The sequence below is a fragment of the Durio zibethinus genome, chromosome 14, assembly GCF_047325235.1.
Source record: "Durio zibethinus cultivar Kanyao isolate XHJ-2024 chromosome 14, ASM4732523v1, whole genome shotgun sequence".
Taxonomy (NCBI): Eukaryota; Viridiplantae; Streptophyta; class Magnoliopsida; order Malvales; family Malvaceae; genus Durio; species Durio zibethinus.
Genome location: NC_143175.1, coordinates 15119763 through 15130606, shown reverse-complemented (window position 1 = coordinate 15130606; position 10844 = coordinate 15119763). Strand labels below are relative to the sequence as shown.

Below are 10844 nucleotides of genomic sequence, written 5' to 3'. Positions count from 1 at the left end.
GGACAAAATAGTCTTATGGCCCTGTATGATATATTGTTTAATGAGGTGGTCATGCATTCTCTATTTCATGGCTGCATCAGTCTTTTTTTTTTTTTTTCTTGAAGTTTATTACCTTAAAGTTCTTTCTTTCTTCACTGGAAAATTTCATCTCTATATCTGAGATGCATGTTTATATCACTGGTATATAGAGCTTATCTGAAAAACCTTTTTATTTTTGGCTGCAGCAGAGCGATTTTAGAGAGAGATTTTAGGAAGCAACTAAATGAAACAGTGAGGTCTTTATTATCGCTGAAAGTTATTCCAATATTTAACGAAAATGATGCACTCAGTACCAGGAAAGCTCCATATGAGGTACTTTTTCCTATGTGATGATGTCTCTTTATATCAATATACCAGGATCGATGCTATTCCTTTCTGCCTACAGTAATGTTATCCAATGCTAGGATGAAAATTGCTGTTCTTCATCATAAGTAGAAGCTTAATCTTAGGAGGCTGTACATATACATTGTAATGCATCACATTCAACGTTTGTTCATGTCTGTTTATATCAATACCTGGATCAACGCCATCCCTCTGCCTACAGCAATCTTATCTATTGTTGGAATGAAATGTCCTTTTCTTCTTCATAATTAGAAGCTTAATCTTAGGAGGCTGTACTAATACACTCTAATGCCTTATAAATAGAAGCTTATTTCTCAAGGCTTTAATGCATTGTGCCAACAGATATTGTGAGTTTCTTTCTATGATGGTATCAAAAAAAAAGTCTTCGAAAGCTTTGACTCATCTGAAAGTCCAAGGTTTGAGAACTTTTGCAGGATTCTTCTGGTATATTTTGGGATAATGACAGTTTAGCGGTTCTATTGGCATTGGAACTAGAAGCTGATCTTCTTGTTTTGTTGAGTGATATAGAGAGTCTTTATAATGGCCCTCCAAGTGATTCGAAATCAAAGCTAATCCACACATAATGTTAACTTAAGCAAAAGCATCAGAGTGAGATTACCTTTGGAGACAAGTCAAGGGTGGTATGACTGCAAAAGTAAAAGCGGCTGTCAATGCAGCTTGTGCTGGCATTCCTGTTGTTATGGCCAGGTATACTACATCCTTTACTTCAGGTTTAGAACTAGGAAGTGCTTTACTGTATTGTGACACATGTTAAATGTAATAAATAGGATCAACTAAAATGATTGAACGCTGTTTTTGCTAGGATTTCAATCATTGAAAATGATATGAACATACTGGCCAGTCTCCTGCTAGTAAGTGCATCCAGGGCTAAGAAAATTCCAGCAATTTAGCCCTTCCTGCCTCATCTCATCTTAAGATTATATGTTGTTCCATGAATTGCAACTCAAAAAAAAAAAAAAAAAAGAAAACTTATTTGTCTGGAACTTCTAGCCTTTGATATATAATATTGATTTTGCATTCATATTTGATGCTGCCATGCTGGTGTCAGCCACTTGCCTTCTGCCTAATTGCCAGTAATTTCTCTTTTGTTTTTTATAAAGTGGATATGCGGCTGAGAACATAATAAAAGTCCTCCAAGGACAGCGAATTGGTACTCTTTTTCACCAAGATGCACATTTGTGGGAACCAGTTAAAGAAGTTGGTGCCCGTGAAATGGCAGTTGCAGCAAGTGAAAGTTCCAGGCGACTTCAGGTAATATTATTGCTTTTTGGCTCCAAATATTTTATGTGAATTTTTCTATAACATTTTTTTGTTCCCTCCTTAAGTTGTGGGTCTGGCTGACGACATCTCATGTTGACAGTCAGATTTACCTTCTTGGCTAGTGGTAAACGTAACTTGATGGCAATTGTTCTTGAGGCATTGTCTTTATAAGAGCGGGAAAAGATTTTACTAGACATTGCTGATGCTCTCGAAGCAAACGAAAACTTGAAAACTATCGAGAATTAAGCTGATGTTGCTGCTGCACAACAGGCTGGATATGAAAAATCCTTGATATCTCGGCTAGCTCTGAAATCTGGGAAGGTAAAACGCTAAATCTAATTCGTCCATGTTTGCTTATTGAATTTGAATTACTGTTGCTGTTTATTACCTCTCAGCAATTGTTCTTGAGGCATTGTCTTCATAAGAGCGGGAAAAGATTTTACTAGACATTGCTGATGCTCTTGAAGCAAATGAAAAATTGAACACTATCGAGAATTAAGCTGATGTTGCTGCTGCACATCAGGCTGGATATGAAAAATCCTTGATATCTTGGCTAGCTCTGAAATCTGGGAAGGTAAAATGATAAATCTAATTCCTCCATGTTTGCTTATTGAATTTGAATTGCTGTTACTGTTTATTACCTTTCAGCTTTGACCATGTCTTCAAATATCAAAAGCAGATGCAACCCTTGTGTACCAAATTCCAACTATACTTGTGCCTTCTCAGATTAATTTATAGTTATGAGTTTTGTTCTGCGTTGTTGAATTTACTCCCTTTACAACAGATTTCGAGTCATGCAAAGTCAATTCGTGTGCTTACTAACATGGAAGACCTAATTGGCCGTGTTTTTGAAGAAAATACAGGCAATAAAGATGTAGTCCATATGTTCAGTAGGTTGATACACCAAGGAGTGGAGTAACTGGAGGTTCATTTGGTTTGAAATGTAATTGTTTAATTTCTAAACCTTTATAGAAGCGGGGCAATAAACGTTCCTTTTTTTGGGTTGGGGGATTATATTAGGGACAATGTGAATGGTTTAAATAGATTATTTTTGTTCTGAGATGGACTTATGTACCTAAACCCGTGTTTTTTACCTTAATTTGGCTTGGCCAAGGAAAAGCTATCTGCATGGTATGAGGTGGAGCTAAGAGCTATTTCTTGTTTGCCTAGTCAATTTATATGCTTCTGTTTCTGAATATACTCCTATGGCTTTATGTATGATTTGAATAGAGAGCCTCGTTAACTATCAGAAATGGGAATGTGCTTCTCTTGAAACAGGGAAAGGAGGCCAAGCAGTCAAATGCTATTTTGCTTAAGGTTTGGATTCTAAAATGAATTTTCTGGAATGTACTGCAATGTGATTTCTTGTCTAGATTTCTTTTCTGATATTTTATCACACCTTCTTGTGATTATGTTGGTGCCGAGCTGCTAGGGATAAAACCCTGAAATCAATAAAAAAGAGAGAGTCACCAAAGACAAAGGCTGAAAGTGATCTTAGCATTTGTGTTTCAATGCTCAAATCAGAGATCGACAATGGAAAATAGAAAAGAGAATACAAGAAAAATAGAAGAAAGCAAAATGGTGAAATGGTAACTATATGATCCTATATATACATAGGGTCCAGGAAGACCTAACAGACCGAGTTAACTTAGATGTTGACCATCCACTCTAGGGATGAAAAGTCAACATTTAGAAATATTTACTGGATAGATTAGTGAAGTGACCAAGCTAACATGGTCGCGTGAGATCAGATCAACTTAATATATCAGCTAAGCCCAAAAATAAAAAATGCCCATAGCTATTTACTGCCAATCTCAAATAAAGAAAAGACTATTTTATCGTTTGGACCTAAAAATGGCCCCAAACAGAATTCATAGTTAATAACTGAAGCCATTCCAGACACTGTCGGGGGCAAAGTTATTGGACTTGTGACTTCAAGAGAGTAGATTCCTGATCATTTGAAGGTTAGTTGACCTTATAGTAACCAACGATTAGAACAGATACTTTTGCGATTAAGACAATATTATACAATTTAATTTGGAACTCAGCATTAACATTTATACTTCAGCTTGTTGATGTGATTGAACTTGTGATCCGAAGAGGCAGCAACAAAGTTGTTTCTTAAATCAAGAATTCAACCAAAATTCCTGTTCTCGGTCATGCAGATTAGATGGGTTACTATTGTCTTATCCATTCATCATATGCTTGGCCTGATGTGGAGATTTTGTTTTTTAAAGGAAAAGATACTGCTGCCTGGTTTTCATGTATTGAACTATTCTGTTTGTTTCAGATGATTTTTGCCATTGTATGTTGATAAGTATGCTGATATGGATATGGCAAAGTGGATTGTTTTGGATGCAAAAGGAGGTTATCCTGCTGCTTGTAATGCAAAGGTAATTAATCAATTTATTTCTTCCTAACAAATTTAAGTAACATTTTCAATGATCTTCTTTGAGGTTCTATTTTTGTTTGAAACATTTCAGATTGTATTCATCACATTGCATAGTTCTTCATATTTCTCTGACTTTTGGCAGGAAACTCTTCTTGTACACAAGGATTTAGTACAGAATACTGCACTTAATGAGCCTATTGTTGATCGTCGTGTAGAAGGTACATTGCAAACAACTTCATTTACAATATATGATACTTAAAACTATCCATGACTACCACATGGTTAATTGTTTTATCAGAAAGTGAATAGCTCTAGTTAAAATATTATAAAGGACGGGGGAAAATTGGCACCGACCGCTATTAAATAGTTCTTTGAACTTGTAAAAGTGGAATTAATGGAGCATAGTTAACGAATTGTCCACTTATGGTTTTAGAATGAATGAACAAATGAAATGGATAGTCTATGCTTTTGAGTTTTAAATCTCAAGATCTGTACATTATAAGGATGCAATAGAAGGATATTTGGAATTGCTAACGACCTAATAGAATAACTTGACCAAACGTGTCATTGTCCTATTTGGATTGTTATCCATGTTGTTATTTTTAAAACCTTGTTGTTTATCTTGATTTCTATTGTTTGGCAATTATGTTATTACGGTGCCAAATTTATTAGGATGCAATTTCTACGCATTTTCCGAATAGATTGTAACACTATATTTGGAATATCTAATGGACAACGAGGGTAATGTATCTTTTGCAGGTGTTATTTTATATGGTGGGCCAAGGGCAAGTTCCTTGTTGAATATCCCACAGGCACAATCATTTCATCATGAATACAGTTCAATGGCCTGCACTGTTGAAATAGTGAATGACGTGGGTGCAGCAATTGATCATATCCATCGACACGGAAGGCATGTTACTCAGTCTTGGCAAAGAAGATTATTGACATATCTTTGTTTGCATTTTTATGTGTAAATGTATGCCTATGTTTGCATGTACGGGTGGACATGGATATGACCTTCTTTTTCTTTTTTGCTCAGTGCACATACGGATGGTATCATCATAGAAGACCAAGAAATTGCAGAAATCTTCCTGCATCAGGTTGACAGGCAAGATTCAATTATCTAGTTTCTGAAAAATCAGCTTGTGTGCTTATTCTGTAACATAAATTCATGATGAGTTTCTGTTCTCTCATCTTACATGTAATATCTAAAATAAGAAAATGCAATGGGTCATACATTGATTTTGAATGCAAAAAATACTTGAACTTGGTGCGAAGACAATGGCTTTTTTAATTGTGGGATATCATGTAATAAATATCCTGTATTTAAATGGGCAGTGCTGCTGTTTTCCACAATGCAAGCACAAGGTTTTGCGATGGGGCTAGGAGCTGAGGTATCATATCTCTGTTATTTTCAGCATATTTAATATGCTCGAGTTCATTGGTTTAGTATTTGATTTTCTTCAATAACTGAATAGGTTGGGATAAGTACAAGTAGGATTCATGCTCGGGGTCCTGCCGGAGTTGAAGGGTTGTTAACAACAAGATGGTATGGATCTAATAAGATCTTCATTTATCCACTGCATATTTTACATTCCATTGTTATTACTGCATACATTTTATATACATGCATTTTTACATATATGCTACCTACAGTATAGATCATTTTGCAGGTAATATAAATTCTGTTGATCTTATTATAGATGACATTATTATTGTAGCATTCCAATGAAGAAATTTGATAGAATTAATATTCTGAAGAATTTCTTTTTGATAAATTACACAATTTCATGACGAATAAAATTAATATTTGACATGCTGTGGGTGCCCATTATTTTAGAAGAATTCAAATTGTTTCTTTTAAGGTTATCCTCTTAACAAACATTTAATTACAGTTGATTGAAATCTATAAATATTTTGTATTGTTAAAATTAGATATTTGCATCCTTAAAATTAAAAACAGAAAATTAATATATCCCTCAATTATAAAAATCAACTTTAGAAAAATTTAATTTTTTAATTAATCCTCTAATTAATTATATATAGATATAAAATACTTGTATAATTCTTGAGAGAAGTTTTTCAATTTACTCTCAGTTTTCCCACATACCTTATTATACTTCCATTTTCTTTTATTTTATTTTCCCCAAATACATTGGAAGTGGGCGGGTGGTGGATAGCGATAAAGGGGTCATTTACATACATATCAATTGACTCTTAAAAGTTGCATCAGAAAAGCCTAAAATGCGAAGGGGAAAATTCCTGAAGCTGGTTGCTGATAGGTTTCTACTTTCTTATTTTGTCATTTCTGTCTTATCCTTCGTTTTAAGGTGGGGATTGGAGTGTTTGGTCAGGGAGTTAGTATTATTCAAGCTATATGGTTTATTGTTACGTATTCAAGCTAGGAATAAATAGCAACAAGTAAATTTTTTTCTAGTGTTAATGTAATTTGTTTTAGTAGAAAAAAGAACATAAAAAATATTATGATGTAATTTGTGAATTCAGGAATTCTGCTCAAATACTAAAATATTTCACCAGTCCCCTTCTTTTAGTATATTTTTGGGAATTTCACGGGAATTTAGACTAGGATCCATTTGGGTCGGATCCCATTGGTTTCTAATGCTGTTTAGAGGAGTCAGTTGCAATGGTTTACGGGAAGTTAGGGCAGTGAAAAGCTTCTTTCATACATATATACATACATACATATATATATATATATACACATATTTTGGCCATAACATAAGGGCTAGTTTAAGAAAGCATCACGTTGATTATCATTCAAAAAAACAAAAACAAAAAAAAGGATTATTTGTATAGTAGTAAAATTCTTTTCAAGTGTAGAAGTCCTAAACTGGATTCCTGCATTGATTTTTCCTCCTTATGAAATTGAAATTAAAACAAATAATAGTAATATATTGGGGAATTCTAATTTACGGAATACCAAAATGGGTATACATTTTTAGGAATGCCAAAGTGACTATCGATGCATACATTCACTCCCAAAAGGGCAAAGGCCAAAACTATTCAAGGAATACCAAACTCAGATATAAGATCATATGCTAACAAAGTGGGTCAAAACGACACAACAGAAGGCACTTCCACCACCATGCTAATCAAACGTATTCTCAATCTCTTCAAGATTTGATGGCAGATCACAAATGCGGCATTCAAACACCGTTCATCTAAGGAAGATAACAACACAAACATCGTTTTCATTTTTATTTTGTTAATTGCATTCTAATCAATTAAGAAAGGTCAATATGAAGTAACATTCTTGCATGCTTGTTTTCAGTTCCTGCAAGACTTAACAAGGATTTAGTTCACACAAGTGTGAACAATATATGAGCTCAAGTGCACTTAATTCCAAACATTTGAAGTTTTAACCACTTCAACCATTTCAAAAACTTTTCATCTAAATAGAAATGGGCATATGTTATTTAGTTCATATAATAACTGGCAATTGTGCTAGTTTTCTACCAAAAGAGAATACTACTGGCGCATGCACTTTTTCATTAAGAAGCTATAAATCCTTCATTCTTCAACAAACTTCCTGAGGTTCTTCAACCACCTAAGGTACTCTCGGCTATCCTTGCTGATCATGTATTCATGCAAGTAATTGGTGGTGCTTGGCTTGATTCCTCTGATCTCCAAATACTTGTGGAAAGCCTCCTGCAGGTTCTCATCCAAATCACTGCAAAGCACAAAAACAAAAACATTAGTTATAGCAGAGGACAATCAAAATCACAATTTTCCTATGCATACAATGCATGTAAACATGAACTATGAAAAGCTTACTGGAAATCAGGGCCTTCATAGGCAAGTTTGTCCTCAGAGTTAGGATTTCTAACAGTCAAACTATTGATTGCAATCTCATCAGGGAAAGCAGTACAATTAAACTTCAAACTAGGACCACCTTTCTTTGAGACGGTAACAACCAATGGGATACTTTGATTTACAAGGCTTTTCATATTCATCCCCATCACCGTCTTCATCCTCCTTCTGTTCATCACCGGTATCGAGATCAGGCATATGAACATCAATTTTGATGAGCTCACCATCATATTCTCTTCTCAACGTTACAGTTTGAAGTTCAGGAGTGTCTTCAATTTCGAAATGGAATCCACTTGGAGTGTCTTCAACCTGTGAACACATTTTTCCAAAACTTCTCTCAATAACCAAGTTGTGAATAGCTAAAACATTTTTATGGGAACAAAATGATGTCTTCATATTAAAAGTTACTACATTTCTTTTACATTTCCTTGAAAGGAAAAAAAAATCTAAAATCCTTCATGTTATCATTTCCATTTCAAAAAATCAAACCCTCAATTTTCTATGTTTAAACCAACTTTAGTGAAAAAAAAAAAAAAGATATTAAATAAATGTGTTTAGACACCATTTGCAATAGCTCCCATGTTTTTTTGGGAAAAACAATTTTTTAAAACAAAGTTGCAAAATTTTCAATTTCCATGAAAGAAAAGAACCACTAAATTCAAGCATTCATATCTTCCCCTTACTTTCGCATAAACCCTAAATAAAAAAAAAAATAATTACTCACCTGATCATAGTCATCACTCCCCTCAGCACACTGAATCTCAGACTCAAGAACTCGGATAAGAGCCTCATCAGAAGAGGTTTTTCTAGAATCAGCAGCGGCTGAGAAATGAAGGGTGTTTCGGTAAAAACGTTTTACAGCCGGTTCATGGGACTGGAAGCTATGGTTGAATGCTGTGAAGATGCAAGAGTGGTAGTTCCTCTGGACTCGGGTGAGTCAAATCGCGAGTGGAGCCATCGAGTTGGCTGATTTGCGGAGAACCGACGCGACAGCCATCGAAACAGCGGCCAGAAGAAGAGAGGAGGGATGGTTTGCTAGGGTTTTAGACTCAATTGTGAAGGTTTTAGGCTTTTAAGGCGAAAAGAGGACATGGATTCGATCTGATTCAGGCCATTTTGTGCCTCTTTACCCTCGGAGTGGGCTAAGTTGGGCTGATTTAGACCTCATATTAGGCTCAATTGGGCCTAACTTTTATTTCAAGAAAAAAAGTTGTGATTTCAACAACAGTCATTAGTATCCATGCCATGAAATATTACTATGCCAGCCAGCAGGTCAGGACAAAAGCATGAATTCCAATACCATTCCTATCATTTTTGGTTTTTTTTTTTTTTTTTGGTTCAGTGACAGTACTAGCCACCCATTAACACCAAAACCAACCTCATTTTGGTTTCCAACATAAATAAGATGCATGAAATATAGAACATGCTGATCAATCCTTATCTCAAAGGAAGAAAATTCCCACTCCACTACATATCAATAAGAGAAATGTCCATTCCTCAAGTTGGTCAAAACATATTTGCTGGACTAGAACAAGCCTCAAGTCTCGACTATGTTCATCCAGTTCTTTTATATATATATATATATATATATATATATATATATATATATATTCCTCTTGGAGCAAAGGGTCGTTGAGCTAAATCATACATGTATTTGTCATAAAAGACAATGCTATAGACAGTCATTTAAGAACTTTATTGCCCAATATCTATAAATCTTGAAAGATTTTGATAGCTAAAAAGCTCAAGCTATCATATAATAACAAGGCAATTTCCACTGCACGTTTTGCCTTTTAATTTGGCATCATGAACCAAGGAAATATACCAAAAGCTTTAGGAATTTTTGGCTATCAAAATTAGGTAAGAAATTGACAGTTGATTCAAATTGAATAAAAAGTAAAAAGAAGAGGATGTGAGGAAAACAAAAAGAAAAGGATGTGGACAAGTTTTGTTAGTTTGGAAGATACAAATCTAAAGGGAACCTTGCAAATTAAACTTGTCTTATTTAACTAATAATCATTTCATTTTTAGATAAAATTTTGTATAAAATACGTCAAAATGATTGAAATTAAACGATCGTTACACATATTCCTAATTATTTTCAAACTTGAGTAATCATAGAGAATTACTATTAGAACTGCCACACATGACACACCTAACTTAATTAGTCATTAGCTTCAGTGATGGATGATGATAATGATACATTAGAGAAACAACAATTAACCCACAAAGAAAAAAAAAAAAACTTCCCCAACTCCCACTTGCTTTGACCCCACATTGAAAAGGAAAGGAGTTTACTCCAAAATAAAGCAACCCCATGATCAAGGTTCCCCCCCCCCAAAAAAAAAAAAAAAAGAAAACCAATTTCCTACTGATTTTGAAACAATGCCCATAATAATTCTTATCTTTGTGTTTGGGTGTATGCTGTTGAATGGTGAACACAAAATTTAACTTCATTTGGACATCATACAGAAATATACCTGATGCAGGATCATGAGTTTGTTAGCAAATTCAGCAAGTGGCTTAGGAACACTAAGGGTCAATGGCCTCAATCGTGTTCCAAATCCTACAACAAAAATAAGTGCCTTCATTGTGATACACCTTCTGCTTTACCTGTAGATACTAGAGTCAGTATCTTAAGCAGCAATCTAATTCAGGTTAAGATAGGAATGCAAATTAAGATACACTTTGCAAGATGCAAATGAATCCCCATAGACTCTGCTACTTATACATGACAAGAAAAGAGTGTGTGACCTATACAGAACTCCACATTGACATTCAAAAATCCAGAACAAAGATAAAAGAGATTAGGAAATCAGAACCAATAAGCATGAATTCAAGAGTGACACAAATTCACCACAAGCAAGGAGAAGAAAACCAGGCAAACCTAAAGCCAAGCAAGAGGGAAAAGCCCAAACATTCAAACAAGCGTCATAAGCCAAAATATAAAGCTAAAACC

The 10844-nt window shown here is 34.6% G+C and overlaps 2 pseudogenes across 1 annotated transcript; one reads left to right on the top strand and one right to left on the bottom strand.

Annotated features, from left to right (window-relative positions):
- LOC111294820 (delta-1-pyrroline-5-carboxylate synthase-like) lies at window positions 1-6027 on the top strand (annotated as a pseudogene).
- A 1288-nt stretch (window positions 6028-7315) lies between these two features.
- On the bottom strand, window positions 7316-10498 carry LOC111294361 (uncharacterized protein At2g39795, mitochondrial-like; annotated as a pseudogene). The gene is made up of 3 exons (XR_016327605.1): window positions 8610-10498; window positions 7850-8194; window positions 7316-7745 (listed from the first exon to the last, which is right to left on the bottom strand). The product of XR_016327605.1 is annotated as an uncharacterized protein At2g39795, mitochondrial-like (transcript).
- Between the last annotated feature and the right edge of the window lie 346 nt (window positions 10499-10844).